Genomic DNA, 18,551 nt, shown 5'->3' with positions numbered 1-18,551 from the left:
ATTGGCCGTCTGCAATGCCCACCACAGCACATTGCGTGCCTACTAAGGCATCAGTGATTCTGACATCACCCAGAGTGCCCTCCCACACTGGGAAACGTGGCCCATGTACCGTCAAGTAAGAGGATCATGCAGAGGACCGTGGCATCTCTTGCAGGTATCGTGGTTGACCTTTTTTTTCCAGACAGCTTAGTGTACAGTGCACACATTCAGGGATACACCAGTCCTCTGGGTTGAGGACGAAGCCCCAGTACCACAAGATGGCTGGCGTTGACCTAAGTGCAGCCTCGCCAACCGGCCCAAGGGCACTGGGTCTCTGGGTTCTCACACAAGCATCCACTCTCCTCCCATGGCGGGCTCAATGGGGAGACCCTGGTCACCAAGACGACGTCCCACTGAAAGACACCAGGACACCGAGGGAGCTTAGTTGGGTTCCCAGGGATGAGTCCCAGGAAGCACTAGTAATGGGCACACAACGCCCCAGGGCGGGAGCATGTGTTAGGCGCACGGAGGCCCAGAGACACGGGAGAGCCCCACTGGGGAGCCTCGAGGGGTGGGTTGCTATGTGCCCCAGGTGCCAGCGCTATGCCAGGGCCACAAGGGTCCCCAGGATGCCGCCTCAGTGCTGTGCCCTCCACTGGGACTCAGGGTAATCCTGTTGAGCATAATTTTTAAGTCATCATCTGTCTTCGAGACCATATAAGTTCTCATCATTGACCCAACCAAGGCAGTCTCCACCCATCTCTGCCTTCTATTCACAAGCTCAACATTCTTACCAGAGAGGGTTTGTGATGTGCAGGGTGGCCATGATGGTCCCTGGCTCGGGGCCTGTTCCTGATGCTGAGCCAAACTCCCCTTGGTGCACCAGGTGCAATCTCGGTCAGGGTGCTGATCTGCACAGAAAGAGGTAGCTCAGCAATGACAAACCTCTTCCCCATCCGACCTTACCTTGTGGCATTAGGTGGGATCTCAGAATGTGTGGAACTGGGACTGCATTCATGATGCCAGCAAAAATCCTGGCCTAGCAGGAAGGAAGGCTGCAGCATGTCCACAAGTCCCTCAGCCTCTGTGACTCAACTGGAAACAAGGGAATTCAGGCCCCACAGGAATCTGAGCATGGAGGCTGCTACAGCAGGCATCAGGCCACACACACAGGTCCTCCCGCAGTGGGATTGGGACAGACCTTGGCTGGTCGGTTGCAGGCAGAATCCCGGGCCTTGGCTGGCAGGGACCGGTCCTGCATTTTGCCAGGAATGGGCGGGCATGGGGTGCCAGAAGGGCCCAAGGATGCTACCACGCAGAAAGAATCCCTTGGGGGATCAGGACCCTGATGGGTATCCCACCAGCATCCAAAGCTGTCTCCATCAGCGCTGCTCCATGGCTCTCGGGGGGACACCTCAACCCTTCCTGTCTTTGAGATTATGGTGAGGGAAGGGTGAGGGGCCAGCCTGGTTCCCCATCGACTTCAAAGTCACTGGGAGTCGGGGTCACAAATCAAATAACAAAACGTGCCCTGGCTAGTAGCACGAACCAAAGGGCCATTATCAGGCAAAGCCCCATTCAGCTGTGGAACGACCCACAGACCCCATAAGGACACGCAAACACCAGACGGTGCCAATGTTGAAGATCCCAGAGACAGGAGCCTGCATGCCACTCGGGGTCTGGGACCCTTAGCCGCATTTTTCAGATACAATCTACCTGTTATGCCAATGCTGTTTAGTGTCCAGACAGGTAGCCCCAGACCCATCCCCTTCCTCCAAAGCCCATTGCATGAAATTTGGGTGTACCGCTTCCATGCAGGAGGTCACATTGGCCATCTGCAATGCCCACCACAACACCTCGCGTGCCTACTAATGCATTAGTGATTCTGACATCAACCAGAGCACCCTCCCACACTGGGAAATGTGGTCCATGGTCCCTCAAGAAGAGGATCCCGCTGGGGAACATGGCATCCCTTTTAGGTGTCTGGGTGACTAGTTTTTTCTAGGCAGCCTACTGCACAAGGCAGACTTTCAGGGACACGTCAGCCTTCTGCTGTAGTGACGTAGCCCAGGTCCCACAACATGGGTGGTGTTGCCCAGAGGGCATCCTTGCCAATCGGCCCAAGGTCACTGGGTCTCCAGGTACTCACACAGGCATCCACTCTCCTCCCATGGTGGGCTCAATGGCGAGTCCATGATCACCAAGACAATGTCCCACTGAAAGTCACCTGAAAAAGGGAGGGAGCTTAGTTGGGTTCCCAGAGATGAGTCCCGGGAAGCACTAGTAATGGGCATACAACGCCCCAGGGCGGGAGCACGTCTTAGGAGCGTGGAGGCCCAGTGACCCAGGAGAGCCCCACGGGGAGCCTCGAGATATCGGTGGCCTCAAGCCCCAGGTGCCATCGCTATGCCAGGGCCACAGGGTCCCAGGATCCCGCCTCAGTGCAGTGCCCTCCACTGGGCCTTAGCATAATCCTATTGAGCATAATTTTTAGGTCATCATTTTTCTTTGGGACCATATGAGTTCTCATCATTGACCCAACCAAGGTAGTCCCCTCCTGCCTCTGCCTTCTAACTGCAGCTCAACATGCTTACTAGAGAGGGTCTGTGATGAGCAGGGTGGCCATGAGGACCCCTGGCTCGGGGCCTGTTCCCAAAGGTGGGCCAAAATCCCCTCCATGCGCCATGTGGGTTCTTGGTTGGGCTGCGTGATCTGCGCAGAGAGAGGCAAGTCAGCAATGACAACCGCCTTCCCCATCAGACCTCACCTTGTGGCAATGGGAGGGATATCAGAATGGGCGGCACTGGGTCTGCATTCATGATGCCAGAAAAATCCTGGTCTGTCGTGAAGGAAGGCTGCAGTGTGTCCACAAAGCTTTCAGCCTCTGTGGCTCCACTGGAAACAAGGGAATTCAGGGCCCAACAGGAATCTGAGCATGGAGGCCTCCACAGCAGGCACCAGGCCACACACACAGGTCCTCCCGTAGTGTGATTGGGATAGACCTTGGTGGTTCTTTGGTAGGCAGAATCCTGGGTCTTGGGTGGCAGGGACCGGCCCTGCGTTTTGCCAGGAATGGGCGGGCATGAGGTGCCGGAATGTCCCACGAACGCTACCACGCAAATGCAATGACAAGATCCCTTGGGGGATCAGGGCCTTGTCCAGCATCCCACTAGCATCCAAGACTGTCTCCATCAGCGCTGCTCCATGGTCCTGTGGGGACACCTCATCCCTTCCCGTCTTTGAGATTATGGTGAGGTAAGGGTGATGGACAAGCACGGTTCCCCAGCGACTACAAAGTCATTGGCACACGGGGTCACAAGTCAAGAACCCCAGTGTGCCTTGGCTTGTGGCACCAACCAAAGGGCCATTGTCAGGCAAAACCCCATCCAGCTGTGGGATGATTCATGGGCCCCATAAGGACACGCAACTACCAGACGGTGCCAATGTTGAACAATCCAGAGGCAGAAGCCCGCATGCTACTTGGTGTCTGGGCCATGCTGCCAACATTTTTCATATACCGTCTAACCTTTATGCCAAAGCTGTCTAGTGTCCAGCCAGGTAGCCCCAGACCCAGCCCCTTCCTCCAAAGCCCGTAATGTGAAATTTGGGTGCATCACTTACCCGCAGGTTGTCACATTGGCGGTATGCATTGCCCACCGCATCACCTCGCATGCCTACTAAGGCATTAGTGATTCTGACATCAACTGGAGCACCACCCACACTGGGAAATGTGGCCCATGGGCTGTCAAGTAAGAGTATCCCATGGGGGACCATGGCATCCCTTGCAGGTGTCGCTGGTGACCTGTGTTTTCCAGACAGCCCACAGCACAGGGCAGACTTTCAGGGACACACCAGCCCTCTGGGGTGAGGACAAAGCCCCAGTCCCACAAGATGGCTGGAGTTGCCCTGAGGGCAGCCTCGCCAATCCGCCAAAGGGCACTGGGTCTCCGGGTACTCACACAGGCATCCACTTTCCTCCCATGGTGGGCTCAATGGTGAGACCCTGGTCGCCAAGACGACGTCCCACTGAAAGACACCAGGACACCGAGGGAGCTTAGTTGGGTTCCCAGGGATGAGTCCTGGGAAGCACTAGTAATGGGCACACAATGCCCCAGGGCGGGAGCACGTCTTAGGTGTGCTGAGTTTCAGAGTCCTTGGTGTGCAGCACTGAGGAACCTCGAGGGATCAGTTGCCTCGAGCCCCAGGTGCCAGTGCTATGCCAGGGCCACAGGGTTCCCCAGGATCCCGCCTCAGTGCAGTGCCCTCCATTGGGCCTCAGCTTAATCCTATTGAGCATAATTTGTAGGTCATCATCTGTCTTCGAGACCTTATGAGTTCTCATCATTGACCCAACCAAGGCAGTCCCCACCCGCCTCTGCTTTCTACCCACCAGCTCAACATGCTTACCAGAAATGGATTGTGATGTCCTTGGTGGCCATGAGAGCCCCTGGCTCAGGGTCTGTTCCAGATGATTGGCGAAATTCCCCTCCATGTGCCAGGTGGGATCTCGGTTGGGGTGTGGGATCTGTGCAGAGAGAGGCAGGTCAGCAATGACAAAACGCCTTCCCCCTCAGACCTCACCTGTGGCAATGGGAGGGATCTCAGAATGTGCGGGGCTGGAATTGCATTCATGACACAATTCTGCAATCCTGGCCTGGCAGGAAAGAAGGCTGCAATGTGTCCACAAGGCCCTCAGACTCTGTGGCTCCACTGGAAAAAAGGTAATTCAGAACCCCACAGGGATCTGAGCATGGAGGCTGCTACAGCAGGCACAGGTCCTCCTGCAACGTGGTTGGGACAGACCTTGGCGAGTAGGTGGCAGGCAGAAACCTGGGCCTTCCTTTCATGGAGTGGCCCTGAGTTTTGCCAGGAATGGGCAGGCATGGGGCCCCAGAAGGGCCCACCAACGCTACCACGCAAACACAGTGCAACATCCCTTGGGGCATCAGGGCCTGATGGGCATCCCACTAGCGTCCAACACTGTCTCCATCAGCGCTGCTCCATGACTTCTATGTGGAAACCCCATCCCTTCCTGTCTTTGAGATTACAGTGAGGGAAGGGTGAGGGGCCAGCACGTTTCCCCAGCGACTTCAACCTCACTGGGACTCGGGGGCACCAGTCCAGATATTCAGCCTGCCCTGACTCGTGGTACCGACCCAAGGGCCATTGTCAGGCAAAGCCCCATCCAGCTGCGAGATGACCCATGGGCCCCTTAAGGACACATGACCATTGGACTGGGCCAATGGTGAAGAACCTGGAGCCAGAAGCCTATGTGACACTCTGGGTCCGGGCAAGCTGTCAGCATTTTCCAGATACATTCTACCCCTTATTCCAAAAGTTCTAGTGTCCAGCCATGAAGCCCTGGGCCCGGCCCCTTCCTCCAATGCCCATTGTGAGGAAAATCGGCAGAATCCCCACAGTCGGTTGCCTTGGCTGTCTGCAATGCCCACCACAGCAACTCTGGTGCCTCCCAGGGAGACAGTGATTCTGACATTAACCTGAGAGCCATCCCACACTGGAAAACATAGCCTATGGTCTGTCAATTAAGAGGATCCCACGGGGGACTGTGGCATCCCTTTCAGGTATTGCAGGTGACCAGTTTTTTCCAGACAGCCTACTGTCCAGGGTAGAGTTTCAAGGACACGCCACCTCTCTGGGGCGATGTTTGAGCCCCAGTCCCACAAGATGGCTCGCCTTGCCCTGAGGTCAGCTTCACCAAATGCCCATGTGCACTGGGTCTCCGGGTACTCACACAGGCATCCACTCTCCTCCCATGGTGAGGTCAATGGCGAGAAAGTGGTCACAAAGCGATGTCCCACTGAAAGACACAAGGACGCTGAGGGAGCTTAGTTGGGTTCCCAGGGATGAGTCGAGAAGCACTAGTGATGGACACACAACACCCCAGGGCCAGAACAGGTCTTAGGCATGTGGAGGTCCATAGGCCAAGGAGAACCCCCTCGGTAACCTGGAGGGATTTGTCACCTCGAGCCCCTGGGTCCAGTGGTAATCCAGGGCCACAGGATTCTCCAGGATCGTACCTCAGTGCAATGGCCTCCATTGGGCTTCTGCAGAATCCTATTGAGCATAATTTTTAAGTCATCATCTCTGTTCATGACCATATGAATTCTCATTATTGACCCAACTAAGGCAGTCCTACATGCCTCTGTCTTCAGCCCTCCGGCTCAACATGGTTAACACAGATTGTTTGTGAAGTGCAGGTTGGCAATTTTTCTTCTGGCTTGCGACCTATTCCTGAAGCTGGGCCAATCTACCCTCCCTGAACCAGGTGGGTTCTATGTCCTGTCATGGGCTCTGTGCAGAAAGATGCAATTCAGCCATGAGAATGCACTTCCCCATCGTACTTCACCTTTTACCATTGGGAGAGAGCTCAGAATGGGTGGTGGTGGACTGCATTCATGACACCAGCAAAAATCCTGGGATGGCAGGAAGGAAGGCTCCAGTGTGGCGCCAAGTCCCTCAGCCTCAGTCCAGTGGCTCCACTGGACACCAGGGAAATCAGAGCCCCACAGGAAACTGATCATGGAGGCTGCAGCATCAGGCACATGGGCAGCCACACATGACCCCTCACAGTGCAATTGGGACACCCCTTTGTGGGCCTGGGGCATGCAGAATCCTGGGACATCACTGGCAGGGCCAGCCTTGGGCTTTGCCACGGATGGGCAGGCATGGTGTCCTGGAACAGGTCACAGATGCTGCCCGGGGGACCCAACACAAAAATTAGTTGGGTGTCCTGGGGCATGGCATGCATCCCGCCAGTGTCCATCACCATCCCCAACCAGCGCTCCTCCATGTCTCCCATTTGGACACCTCATCCCTTCCTGTCTTTGCACTTAAGGTTATTGCTAGGAGAGGGGCTACCATGGTTCCCCAGCGACTTCAACCTCATTGGGAATTTGGCCACAAGTCAAGAACCCCAGCATGCCCTGGCTCATGGCACCAACCAAAAGGCTATCATCAGGCCAAGCGCCATCCAGTTTGGGGAATTCCCACAGGCCCCATAAGGACATGAATCCATAAGTCATGGCCAATGGTGAAGATCTAGGAGTCAGGAGCCCGAATGCCACCCGAGGTCCAGTCCATGTTTCCAGCAATTTTTGGACACCATCTACGCACTATGCCAAAGCTATCTAGTGTCCAGCCAGGTAGCCCCAGTCCCAGCATCTTCCTCCATCGCCCATTGCGTGAAATTTTGGTGGGAACTTTTCCCTGTAGGAGGTCATGGGTGGGGGGCTCCAATGCCCACTGCCGCACCTCGCATTCCTCCAAGGGCCTCAGTGATTCTGACATCAACCTGACAGCCTTCCTACAGTGGAGAACACAGCTTACAGGCTGGCAGGAAAGAGGATCCCTTGGAGGACCACGCAATCCCTTGCCTCAGTGTATGAGCACAGGGATGCACTCACCTCTTCTTATTGGTGCTGCCTCGAGACCATGTCACGATGATGTTCCACTGAAAGACACACGGACATCAAGGGAGCTAATCCAAGGCTGCAAATGAGGTGTATCCAGAGTAACTAGTTACGAGCACACAAATCACGATTGCACGAGCCCAATTTGGTCACATTCAAGCCCCCAAGCCTGGTGAGAGCCACACTGGGAGCCTTGAGGGATTGGTCACCTCAAGCCCAATTTGCCTGCAATTTCCAAGTGCCCCATGGTCTCCTGGATCCCACCCCATGATTGTCTCTTCGATTGGGCCTCAGTGTAATCTTATTGAGCATGATTTTTATGTCATCATCTCTGTTCAAGACCATATGAGTTCTCATCATTGACCCAACCAAGGCAGTCCCCACGAGCCTCTGTCTTCTTTCCGCCAGCTCAACTTGCTTACAAGAGATCGTTTATGAAGCACAGGTCGGCCATTTGGGCACCTGGCTCAGGGCCTATTCCCATATTGGGCCAATTTCCCACCATATGCCAGGTGGAATCTTTGGGCATGGGGTCTGTATCGAGAAAGGTAGGGAAGCTATGACAATACCCTTCCCCTTTGGCCCTTACCTGGTGGGCCATGTGCATGATACTCGAATTCATGGGGCCTGACTCATGATTCCAGCAAGGATTGAGGGGTGGCGGGAGTGCTGCAGCCTGGCACCCAAAGCCCTCAGCCTGTATGTGTATATGTTATCTTGGGAAAACAGGCCCCAACATGTGTCTGAGCATTGCACATGCACCACTAGGCAGCATTCTTGCTACACATTCTCTCCAAATGAATGGGTCAGTTTTTTTCGATCATGTTGCATACAGCATCATAAGCAATGGCTGGTAGGCTTGGCCTTTGGCTTTTGAGGAACGGGTGGGCTTGGCATCCTGGGATTGGCCAGGTCTGTATAAGACATGGTAATCAAAGCCCATTGAACCATGGAATATAATTCCTCCTCAGCAAGAATTTTAGTGGACCTCTGGGGAGCTGACTAACAGTTACCTGGCAGGCAAAACTCCTCCCCAGATGCTTCCATATGGAGACCCACAGAAAATACCTGGCATGTTCAATGGCCTGGTGTGCATTGCATCAACATCACCATCTCCTAACAAGGATATATAGATGTCCTCTGCAGTGTCCACTCATTTCTTCCTGACCATCAGTCCAGTGGGGCCTTATGGAGAGATGCTTCCTGGTTTCCAAAGATGTGAACTTTATTGGCAAGAGTGTGTATGGAAGAGGAGTTCTGATCTTCTTTGGGCAAGGCACCATCTAAATTGTCTATTGCATGAAAAGGCCAAGGAGTTATGGTTCAGCATACAAAGCCCCACATCATGAGCATGTCTGGACGTTTGGTTGCCTAAGGACATTGAAGAGCCAAACCCAGGAGTCAAATGATCAGTCACCTCAAGTCATAAATCCATCACTCTCCATTGGCCACATGAATCCCCTGGATCCTGCCACAGGATTTTCCATTCCATTTGGCCTCAGCATAATCTTATTTAGGATGACTTTTATGTTATAATGTCTTTTCTAGGCATTATGAGTTCTCATAATTGACACAACTGAGGCAGTCACCACTTGTCTGGGTCCCCCATTCTGAACATGCTTACAAGAGATAGTTTCTGGAGGGTGGGATGTGTGGCATGTCTTGAGTTTAGGATTATTCTTGAAGCTGGGACAAACTCATATATATTTTGCTGTGACATCTTCATATAGGTATGTGGTTTGTGTTCAAAAGACACTTCAGCTTTTAAAACACCTTATGCATTCCTTCTGCCCTTCTGGTCCACATCTGCTAGTTCCAGTTGCAGAATGCTATGTCTCAACACATGAATCCATTATGCAATGATTGAAGACAGGAAGTATCCAGCACAGTGCAGAAGGATATCTACCCATATAGCTGAACCCACAGAAATGAAATTCTGAGTTTTCACACAGGGGGGTGAACATCATTTATGTACAACTGAGGAGCAGTCCCAGCACACTGCTTTCCTGAATGTGGCATGCAAATTTGAGGGCCATGGTATGTAGAGCACAGCATTAATTATTGCTAGGAATGAGCTCTATGTTGAAGCCTGACCTGGGCACAGGGCTTCTGGGGACACAGGGAGCCAGGATATAAAGCACCATGAAATGCTTTCTTAGGAATTCATGTACATGGAGTTCTGAAAAGCTGCCCACTGTCCTCCATTCAGGCAAAGTGTTGCCCTAGACCCTGCCTGACAGATGTCTTTCTGAGGTATAGAGTGCCCTGCTGTGCATCCTATCACAATCCACGTCTTCAAAGAGCAATGTCTATATGTCCCTGCTGAGTCCAACTTCTCTCTTCATGATTTGGTGGTGAATGTGATTCAGGGAGAGATGCTGGTATGGTTTGTAATCACACCCTTCCTCTTTGGTGGAAGGGTGCATATAGAAAGGGATCTCATGGGGGAGTCATGACCATCCTATTCAAAATTCTCAACCTCACTTGTAGTAACATACATGCTAGAGTGGTTTTGCTTCCCAGGGTCCTGGCTACCCACATAGATGGCATCTGCAGGAACTGCTCCACATTAATTGGTAAGAGACCAGTGGACCCATTATGCCCAGAAGCCACCACCAGTGAGCAGATGGGGAACACCACACAGGACCTAGTCTATACAGCTATGTCTCTAGACCTGGGGAAGAATTAAGCACTTCTCAGGTGCCATCTTTCTGCTATTAGAATTCTATCTAATGTCCAGTTAAGGAGACCCCCCCCCCCAGTTATATTCCTGCACCACTGTCTCTGAATGCCCTGGGCTGGTCCCTTGCCCTGCTGGATGCTTCATGAGGCTTCAATGCCCACCTAGTACTTAGTGTCCCTGAAGTGCATTAGCAATATTGGCCTCACGCTGAGTACAAACTGATACAAATTAATGTGGCCTGTGTTCCAATGGAGGAGAATTGTCCTCCCTGGACATCAAGATCCCTTTCAGGTGCAATGATAATGTTTCACTTTCTTGACCTCCTACTGTGTAGGGCTGATGGTCACAAAGAATGTGATGGCTATGAATGTCTCCATCCTGACTAAAAGTCAAGCATTGCCTTGAAGAGAGCCTCCCCATGCACCCTATATCCTCTGCAGCCTCTGTCTCTGGTCAGATGCATTCACTCACCTCACATGGTGGAGTCAACGATGAGATCCTGGTCATGAAATCCCGCTGAAAGACACAAGAAGACCAATGGTGCTAAGGAATAGCTCCAAATGAGGTGTCTTGGGAGGAACTATGTGTTTGCATACAAAGCCTACAGCATGAGCATATCTTGGGAATGTGGAATCCCACTGACAGTGGATGGACACAGGGGGATACCTCTGGGCATTGGTAATCTCAAGCCTCAAATTCTATCACTCTCTGAGTGCTACATGGCATCCTGGGATTCTTACCCATGATTGTGCTCTCTACTGAGCCTCAGTGTGATTTTATTGCATATGATTTTTAGGTCATCATCTGTCTTAAAGACAATATAAGTTCTTATCATCGACCTGACCAAGGCACTCCCCACATGTCCATGTGCTCCCACCTGAACATGCTTACCAGAGACGGTTTCTGGAAAGCAGGAAACCCGGGTGCCACATGAGTTTGTGCCTATTCCTGGAGCCAAGCTGACATATGTGCATGTGGGGGCGGGGAATCTTCATCTGAGGATGTGTTCTGTGTAGAAAGAAGTAGAACAGTTGTCAAAGCCACCTTCCCATATGTGCCATTTTTGTTTTATATTTCTTACACTTTCATTAATTACATAATAAATGAATGTATTTAGACTAAATCAATAAATTCATGTATAATTATAATGCTTTAGCAAATCCATATGTATCTTCATTAATAAATAAATGTTAAATATGAAAATAGTCTTCATTTATATATATAGATTTACACTCATTCAAAGGCCCAGACTTTGAATTCTTTATTTGTAAACTCTCTATGTTTTTCATAATTTTACTTTTATGGCTCATTAATTTTTCTTGCTTATATTTGATTTTCTTGGAGCAGTAATTTAATATTGTTCAGGAACACTCTTGAAATGATGATATTAATTGATATGGAATTGGTTTTCTGGAAAACCTACATCTGAAGTCTTTAAAAGATACTTGCTCCCTATCATCTAGGGAGATCCCTGCACTAGAACTTCCAGTTCATGTTTCAAAAGCCATGTATGTTTTGTTTATATTGTCTTCCATACCCTGCTAACACTGTTTAAAGTGTGATGCTTACACTTCATAATCCAGGTGTACGGTTCCAGTTATTTTATAAAAGAAACATGATCTCATGAAGGAGTTGATTTAATGATTCTGAAGAATTTTTCTAACTTATATCTATGAAAGTATTTTTGACAGAGTTTTTGTATTCTTGATTGTCCATTCTTTAAGACATAACTTTTCCCCAAATAAATTCTTCAAATGGTATGAAAACTAGTGCCCTCTTGGGTGAAACTTAGCTGGTCAGAGTTCTCATCATGAACAGCTAGCAATAACAATAACCCACAATTTGTTAAATTGTCATTGGAAGTTTTATCAATCTATGGAGTCACAAGTTAGCTATCTGAATCCTCTTCAGTATCCTGCAACCAAGATCCATGGGTGTGGTAAAGTTTTGCATCTTACCCTCTGAACACCATGGTTGGAACCTTTTCTAGGGGAAGTGTTCTGAGATTCAAATGCATACTCCAACTGTTATCATCTTTGAAGTGTATTTGAGATATTTTCTTCAACCTGAACACCTACTTACTTGTGCCATGTTTCCCAGTGGCCATGAAAGAATGATATCCTCCACTGCCACGTTACCTATTTCTTTGAAAATGACAAAGTTATGCTTTCTAGAGATTCTATCCTGTAGGGTTTCACTCAGGAAGAAAATCAACTCTCTACTATTTAGTTTTCCAAAATGAGTCAAACATTTATTGCCTTTAGGTGAGCCTCTCCTTTTGTCCATATTCTTTGTGGCCTGTATCTATCATCAAAGGCATCATCTCACCTCATATAATTAAGTTAACCATTGACAAAACGTTCACCTGAAGACGCAAGGAGGGAAAAAGCTATAGAATTATCCCAAATAAAGGCTCCTTTGTATCATGGATCATGGATCATGAAACAAAGCCTAAAATATGAGCAAGTGTGAGGTACATGGAATCTTATAGACATTGTACACCACAAGGGATTGCCTTGAGGGGATTGTTATCTTAAGTCTGAAATTCCATGATTCACCTAGTATTAATGGATAAAATAATGAATGAATCAATACAAAATAAAGTTGTTAATTAATTAATTAATTAATTTCTAAGAAATACATTTAAATTTAGCTTATGAAAATGCTAAGCACCATTGATTCAACATCGAAGAGAAGTCCTTGTAAATAAGTTTCTAGATTGGAAAAGAGTTCAGGACATGTCTGATAAAATCAAGTTTATAGCTCTTTTTTTGTCTAGACAGCAGTACTCGTATGTGGATAATTGGGCGTGACTATTGGCCATGAACACCCATAAAATGACCCTGTAAAATCATGTAGAATTAGTTTTATTGAGACAGATAGCCAGTGGCTTGAAAATGTCCTCAATACCCATCACTGAGACAAACCCTTGCATAAGGCTTTTTAGGCCATGATCTGAATAACATATTCTTTTTGTTCAGACTCCTCTTTCATGTTGTTATCAAGATCTTCCAATCAGTAATGCAAAAGCTTTTCTTTGTAATATATATCTTTATTTCTCTTCTTTGAACAAAGCTTCAAAGATCTCAATATCATATATATATATGATAAATTTTTCTTCCTAATTTTTTTTAATCTTTTTCCTTTATGGTGCCAGCTTCTAAAGGATTTGTGTCTTGAGAAGAATGTCAAATGTGAAGCTTGTGTTTCATTTGGCAAAATCAAACGGATTAAAGGGCCAATTAGGAAAAACTGTCATCACCAATAACCCACAATTCCTTAAATTGAAATTTTAAAGCCCTAATAATACTCAGGGGTCACGATGTAGTTATCTGAATACTTAACAGTTTTTTTTTAGCCAATACCAATTGGCAGATTAATTCTTGCATTTCACTCTTTGGATGTCATGGCCATGATCCTTCCTTTTAGGACTTTCTTTTGAGTATGCAGTGAAGATCCCAAAAGTTATTATCTCTTCAGTGTATCAATGTATTACGGTTAGTTTTCAATCTGTGCACAGACAGATGGTAATGTTTCTGTGGTGGAGGGGTAGTGGAGGAAATATTTCATCCATTTGGAATCTTATCCATTTTAGGTATAACTAAAAGGTTTGCAGGGGTACTATTCCAATGGGCTGATTTCCAGGCATAAATCAACCCTCTACAGTATTTACATTTTTGAAAAGAGTCACTTATTTATCTCCTTAAGTCAGGCTTTTTGTATCATCCAATTTTCTGTGTCACCTATATCTATGACCAAACATATTCAATCACTTCAGATTTTAATGAAACAGCACAATTCTTTCCAAAATTTCTAACTGAATAACACAATGATAAAAATATAACTAAGGGATGCTCTGAAGAACAGTTTTTTGTGATGAAATATAGTTCACCAAATATAGCTTAAACTTGAGGATGTGTTGTTGACATGAAATCTATATAAGAGATTCCCTGAAGGGACTGGTTGCCTGAAGAACCAAATCGCATTACTCTACAAGGGAAATATGGAACTTCAACGTTTTGCTTTGGCATTATTGACTACATTGGGCTTCATTGTAATTTTATTGAGCATGATTTTTAGGTCATAATTTCTCTTCAAGACAATATTAATTCTCAACTTTGATCTAGCTATGGCATTACCTACCCATGTATATGCTTTGACCTGTATATGTTTATCAGATATAGATTTTGTAATTTGTGATGCCAAAATAGATATGACTTTTGTCATATACCATCATGGACACCTGACTCACATAGCTTCATTCTGTGGCAGCAAACAGTGCTCTTTTTCAAAGTCATTATCTGTGTAGTTAGTTGTAAGATAGATTGCAAAACATATTGTTACATCTGTCCCGGGCTTGTGATTTATCCATGCTCTATGTTAAGGAAGTCTTATGACCGTATCTGCAAAAATGACCTCTTACAGATTTCATGCATCTTTCATTTACCAAGCATAAAAAAGACAACATATACAGGTTTCTTAATTTGGGATAAACTTTCATGTGGTGGTTGTGAACATGGGAGATATCCATTGGCCAATAATATTCTATCTAGTCAAGAGTTCATGTCAGAGTATTTGCCATGGTTCATTGCATATAAATTCACATAAAATCATACTCTTTCAGCCACATGAAAACTTAATAAAAGGTCAGGATGATTGAAATTGTGACCATTTTATGAATTCTTTGGAACTATATAAGTGAGTTTTCAGATCATGACCAATAAGCCATTGTATTATGTTGTTAGTTCTCTTAAATGTCACAATTTTGACAAAAGCAGAACAAGGAAAATACAATAATTAGTGTACATATGTTTACTTGTATATTTAGGCCACAGAAAATTGCAAAATGGAGTGAGAACCAGAGCACAAAAAAGTCTCATATCCTTTCAATAAATTTTCAGTAAAAAAGTAGTTTTCTTCCTGAGAGTGCTTCAAGTAATATAGTCATTAAATTGAGAATAATAATTCATAATGCTGGTTTGGTGACACTAGCCAATTCAGAGTGTAAATTAGAACTTTGAGCATCATTTGTTGCATATCCTTATTGTATGTAATAATGGAATCATATCAGGATATGGAATTCTTATATGTGTTTCTTCATGAATACACACAATTTTAAGTTTCATATTTTAGTCCTATAACCAGTAGAACTACTTAATAGTAGTTTAGATATAGAAAAATTTTCAATGACTCCAAAGTAACCCAAAGCAGTTAAAATCCCATAAAATTACAGAGATTGATTTTATCTTGTATGTAGAATGAGAATATTAAACATTGTACTGAGAACCAGTGGATCTATTTTTTTCTCAATTTCAATATAAATTTCAAGTTCAAACAAAAGATTTTGTAATAAAATCACATTGCATTTATCAGTCACTTATTCAGAAAAAATCCATATCTCTATCCAAGTTACCTAATGTGTAAACTTGTATGCCCTAGAAGAGCATCTTCTCCAGTCAATTGCTTTTTGACATATATCTGTGACCAAAGAAAACCAGAAATATACTATCAATGCAGTGTTTCAACCCTTGGTAAGATGTCTTACTCAAAGACACATTAAGAGAAAAACAGGGAAGGACTGAATCTTGAATGTTCCCAGCTCTTAAGAATTATAAATCCCTGAAACAAAGTTTATAGAAGGAACATTTATTTTTCACTTTTGAGCGCATAGACAGGATTGGGTAACATGAGTTTCTTTCAAGAATTCCTTGTCTCAAGCCCCAAATAAAATGCCTAGAGAAAAGTAATGAGTTCCAACATGTTCCAACAATCCTATCCCAGAATTTCACCTTCACCTATGATGAGTTTGTCCTTATCATAATCCTCTTGATTATGACTTTCAGTCATCATCACTCTTGAAGACAATAAGTTCTCACTTTTGACCCTAGCTATGACATTCCAAATGCATACATACACTCATACCTGAAGATGTTTACCAGACAATTGTGGTACTGATTCAGACAGGAGTTTTGATATATTCAGTGCTAGGCACCTGACTTATATTAATTCCCCCAAGTTTAAGGCCAAACTGTGCTCTTTCTCTGCAATGATGATTTTAGGTGTACAGGAACAGGACAGGTATCAACACATAAACCTAAGTCTCTCTTGGAGTATGGTTCTTGAAAGCTTTTCCTTAATGATACAATTTGGTCAGTACTCAAAATAATGACCTATTACAGAGGTTGTAGACTACTGATCACCTTACACATGAATTACACAATACAGGTTTTTTTGGAAAGCCACTCAGATAGTGTCAGAAAAACACAGCATTCCACTTATCATTACATATATATACATATATATGTAATTTAATATATATACATATATAAATTCAAAGGATGTTATAACAATATCATTTGGCATGGTCCATTGCACATGAACTCTTCTAAAATGACACACTTGAAGCCACATGAAACAGTATTTACAAAAAAGTATTAGGTCACTGGGAATAGTACTCATTTCCAAGAAGTTTCCATAATTCATAGCATACAACTTACTATACTGAAAATATGACATTAACATAATATTTAAGAGCTGAAATTCATCTATGTTTCTCATTAGTAGAATCAATTTTAGGTTTAATACAAATAGAAAATTACTTAATTTCACATCGTTATCATTGTTGACAGGATCCTTTATTAAAAGTTCGTCAGTGACTTTAAAACAGCATGCCACTATTAGAATATCATTTAAGCTTAAAAATATATTGCTTTAGTCACATAGACACCCAGGTAAGTATCAAATATAGATCTGGATACCAATGAGTCAAAATTTTCTTCACTATTAATCACATCAAATTCAGGTAATAAGTAAAAACTTTGTCATAGGATTACATTAAGTAGACCAGTAATTCAATAAGAACACCCCAATATCCAGATTGACTAATGAATAAACCCTGCTTGAGGATGAATCTTTACTAGTCCAGTGACTTATGTGGAATTAATCGGTCACCAAAGTATGCCATTCACCTCTTATAATACAAAGATCTAACTCTTAGAAGTATATCTTGCTATAAGACACCAAAAAAGCCAAGCATGGAACCCAAATGTGTGAAACTATTAGGAATTATATTTATATATTTATATAATATTTATATAAATATATATTTATATATTTAGTTTTTTGATGTTTATTTTTTAGAGAGAGAGAGACAGACAGAATATGAGTTGGGGAGGGACAGAAAGAGAGGGAGACACACAATCTGAAGTAGGCTGCAGGCTCTGAGCTGTCAGCACAGAGCCTGATGTGAGGCTTGAATACACGGACTGGGAGATCATGACCTGAGCTGAAGTCGGAAGCTTAACATACTCAGCCACCAAGGCATCTCTGGAATTATTGGTAATTTAAATAAATCATTACCCAGTTATAAGCACGTAGACTGTTTCAGCCAAATAAGTTGATTTCAATGTTTCATTGCTTCATTTGAAGTTTAGGCACCCATCTAGCATATCAGATTCACATACATATAGAAGAAATTTATGTTTCTTTGTAAAATTAATTTTATTAGTTTGGTTTTCAGGAGTTTCAATCTTTAGTCGCCAAATTTCACCTTTTTCTATAATATGATTACTCTTTTTACAACACTATTTATCAATCCAGAGGTAGTATCATGCCAAACATCTGGTTTTCCTAAGTAGGTAAAATCTTGTAGTTCAGTACTAAGTATATACTGCAGTTATTGAATAACTAGTTGTTCAGTTATACAAGTGAAGGCTTATGAAAATTCCTTAGCTATTTTTTTGAAGCAGGATTTCATTTCTGGATGGCCAGTTCCAAATTCTTTCCCAACTCCATTCTCCATTTTCTCTATTGCTGTATCCTGCATTAGGTTTTTATTTCATCTTGTATGCATCTTAATTACATGTTTCTGCAATTGTCCCAAAGCACTAAATATGTTCTTCAGCATTTCATCATTTTTATACAAATAAGGTTTGCAATTTGGTCAATTTTATATTTACTTATAAATATAGTATTTAATAAATCTCTTTTAGTTTCATAATGGCACCATTTTAATCTTCACATAAGAACTTTTTATAATGGTAAAACCTAAGGCATAGAAATAGAATTGAATTAATCCACATTTTCACTAGTAATATTTGAAGGTATTCATTTAATAATCATATAAATTTTTTAATGTTTATTTATTTGAGACAGAGAGAGAGAGAGAGAGAGAGAGAGAGATCACGAGTGGGGAAGGAGCAGAGAGAGAGGGAGACACAGAATCTGAAACAGGCTCCAGGTCTGAGCTGTCAGCACAGAGCCTGACACAGGGCTGGAACTCACAAACTGAGATCATGACCTGAGCCAATGCTCAACCAACTGAACCACCCAGGTGCCCCATAATTTAATAATCATATAAATCTAAAGTATGGAAACTGGGGATTGCTAAGTCCTAAACGCTGTAGGTTCATTTTTATGTAATGATATATTTGGGGACTTCCAAAGTAACTAACTCGTAA

At 44.8% G+C, this 18,551-nt stretch overlaps 9 non-coding genes across 9 annotated transcripts; all 9 read right to left on the bottom strand.

Annotated features, from left to right (window-relative positions):
• Positions 1-636: 636 nt before the first annotated feature.
• On the bottom strand, positions 637-717 carry LOC115517404. The gene has a single exon (XR_003969854.1). It is a non-coding gene; the product is annotated as a small nucleolar RNA SNORD115 (small nucleolar RNA).
• Positions 718-2,437: 1,720 nt separating this feature from the next.
• LOC115517410 lies at positions 2,438-2,518 on the bottom strand. The gene has a single exon (XR_003969860.1). It is a non-coding gene; the product is annotated as a small nucleolar RNA SNORD115 (small nucleolar RNA).
• Positions 2,519-4,249: 1,731 nt separating this feature from the next.
• LOC115517409 lies at positions 4,250-4,330 on the bottom strand. The gene has a single exon (XR_003969859.1). It is a non-coding gene; the product is annotated as a small nucleolar RNA SNORD115 (small nucleolar RNA).
• A 1,708-nt stretch (positions 4,331-6,038) lies between these two features.
• Positions 6,039-6,119, bottom strand: LOC115517407. Its single transcript, XR_003969857.1, has one exon. It is a non-coding gene; the product is annotated as a small nucleolar RNA SNORD115 (small nucleolar RNA).
• A 1,575-nt stretch (positions 6,120-7,694) lies between these two features.
• Positions 7,695-7,775, bottom strand: LOC115517393. The gene has a single exon (XR_003969844.1). It is a non-coding gene; the product is annotated as a small nucleolar RNA SNORD115 (small nucleolar RNA).
• A 1,128-nt stretch (positions 7,776-8,903) lies between these two features.
• LOC115517423 lies at positions 8,904-8,983 on the bottom strand. The gene has a single exon (XR_003969873.1). It is a non-coding gene; the product is annotated as a small nucleolar RNA SNORD115 (small nucleolar RNA).
• A 1,869-nt stretch (positions 8,984-10,852) lies between these two features.
• On the bottom strand, positions 10,853-10,933 carry LOC115517421. The gene has a single exon (XR_003969871.1). It is a non-coding gene; the product is annotated as a small nucleolar RNA SNORD115 (small nucleolar RNA).
• Positions 10,934-14,136: 3,203 nt separating this feature from the next.
• Positions 14,137-14,217, bottom strand: LOC115517422. Its single transcript, XR_003969872.1, has one exon. It is a non-coding gene; the product is annotated as a small nucleolar RNA SNORD115 (small nucleolar RNA).
• Positions 14,218-15,899: 1,682 nt separating this feature from the next.
• On the bottom strand, positions 15,900-15,976 carry LOC115517425. The gene has a single exon (XR_003969875.1). It is a non-coding gene; the product is annotated as a small nucleolar RNA SNORD115 (small nucleolar RNA).
• Between the last annotated feature and the right edge of the window lie 2,575 nt (positions 15,977-18,551).

This window comes from Lynx canadensis, chromosome B3, assembly GCF_007474595.2.
Source record: "Lynx canadensis isolate LIC74 chromosome B3, mLynCan4.pri.v2, whole genome shotgun sequence".
In the NCBI taxonomy this organism is placed as follows: domain Eukaryota; kingdom Metazoa; phylum Chordata; class Mammalia; order Carnivora; family Felidae; genus Lynx; species Lynx canadensis.
Note: the sequence above shows the minus strand (reverse complement) of the source record. Positions and strands in the feature narration are given on the sequence as shown.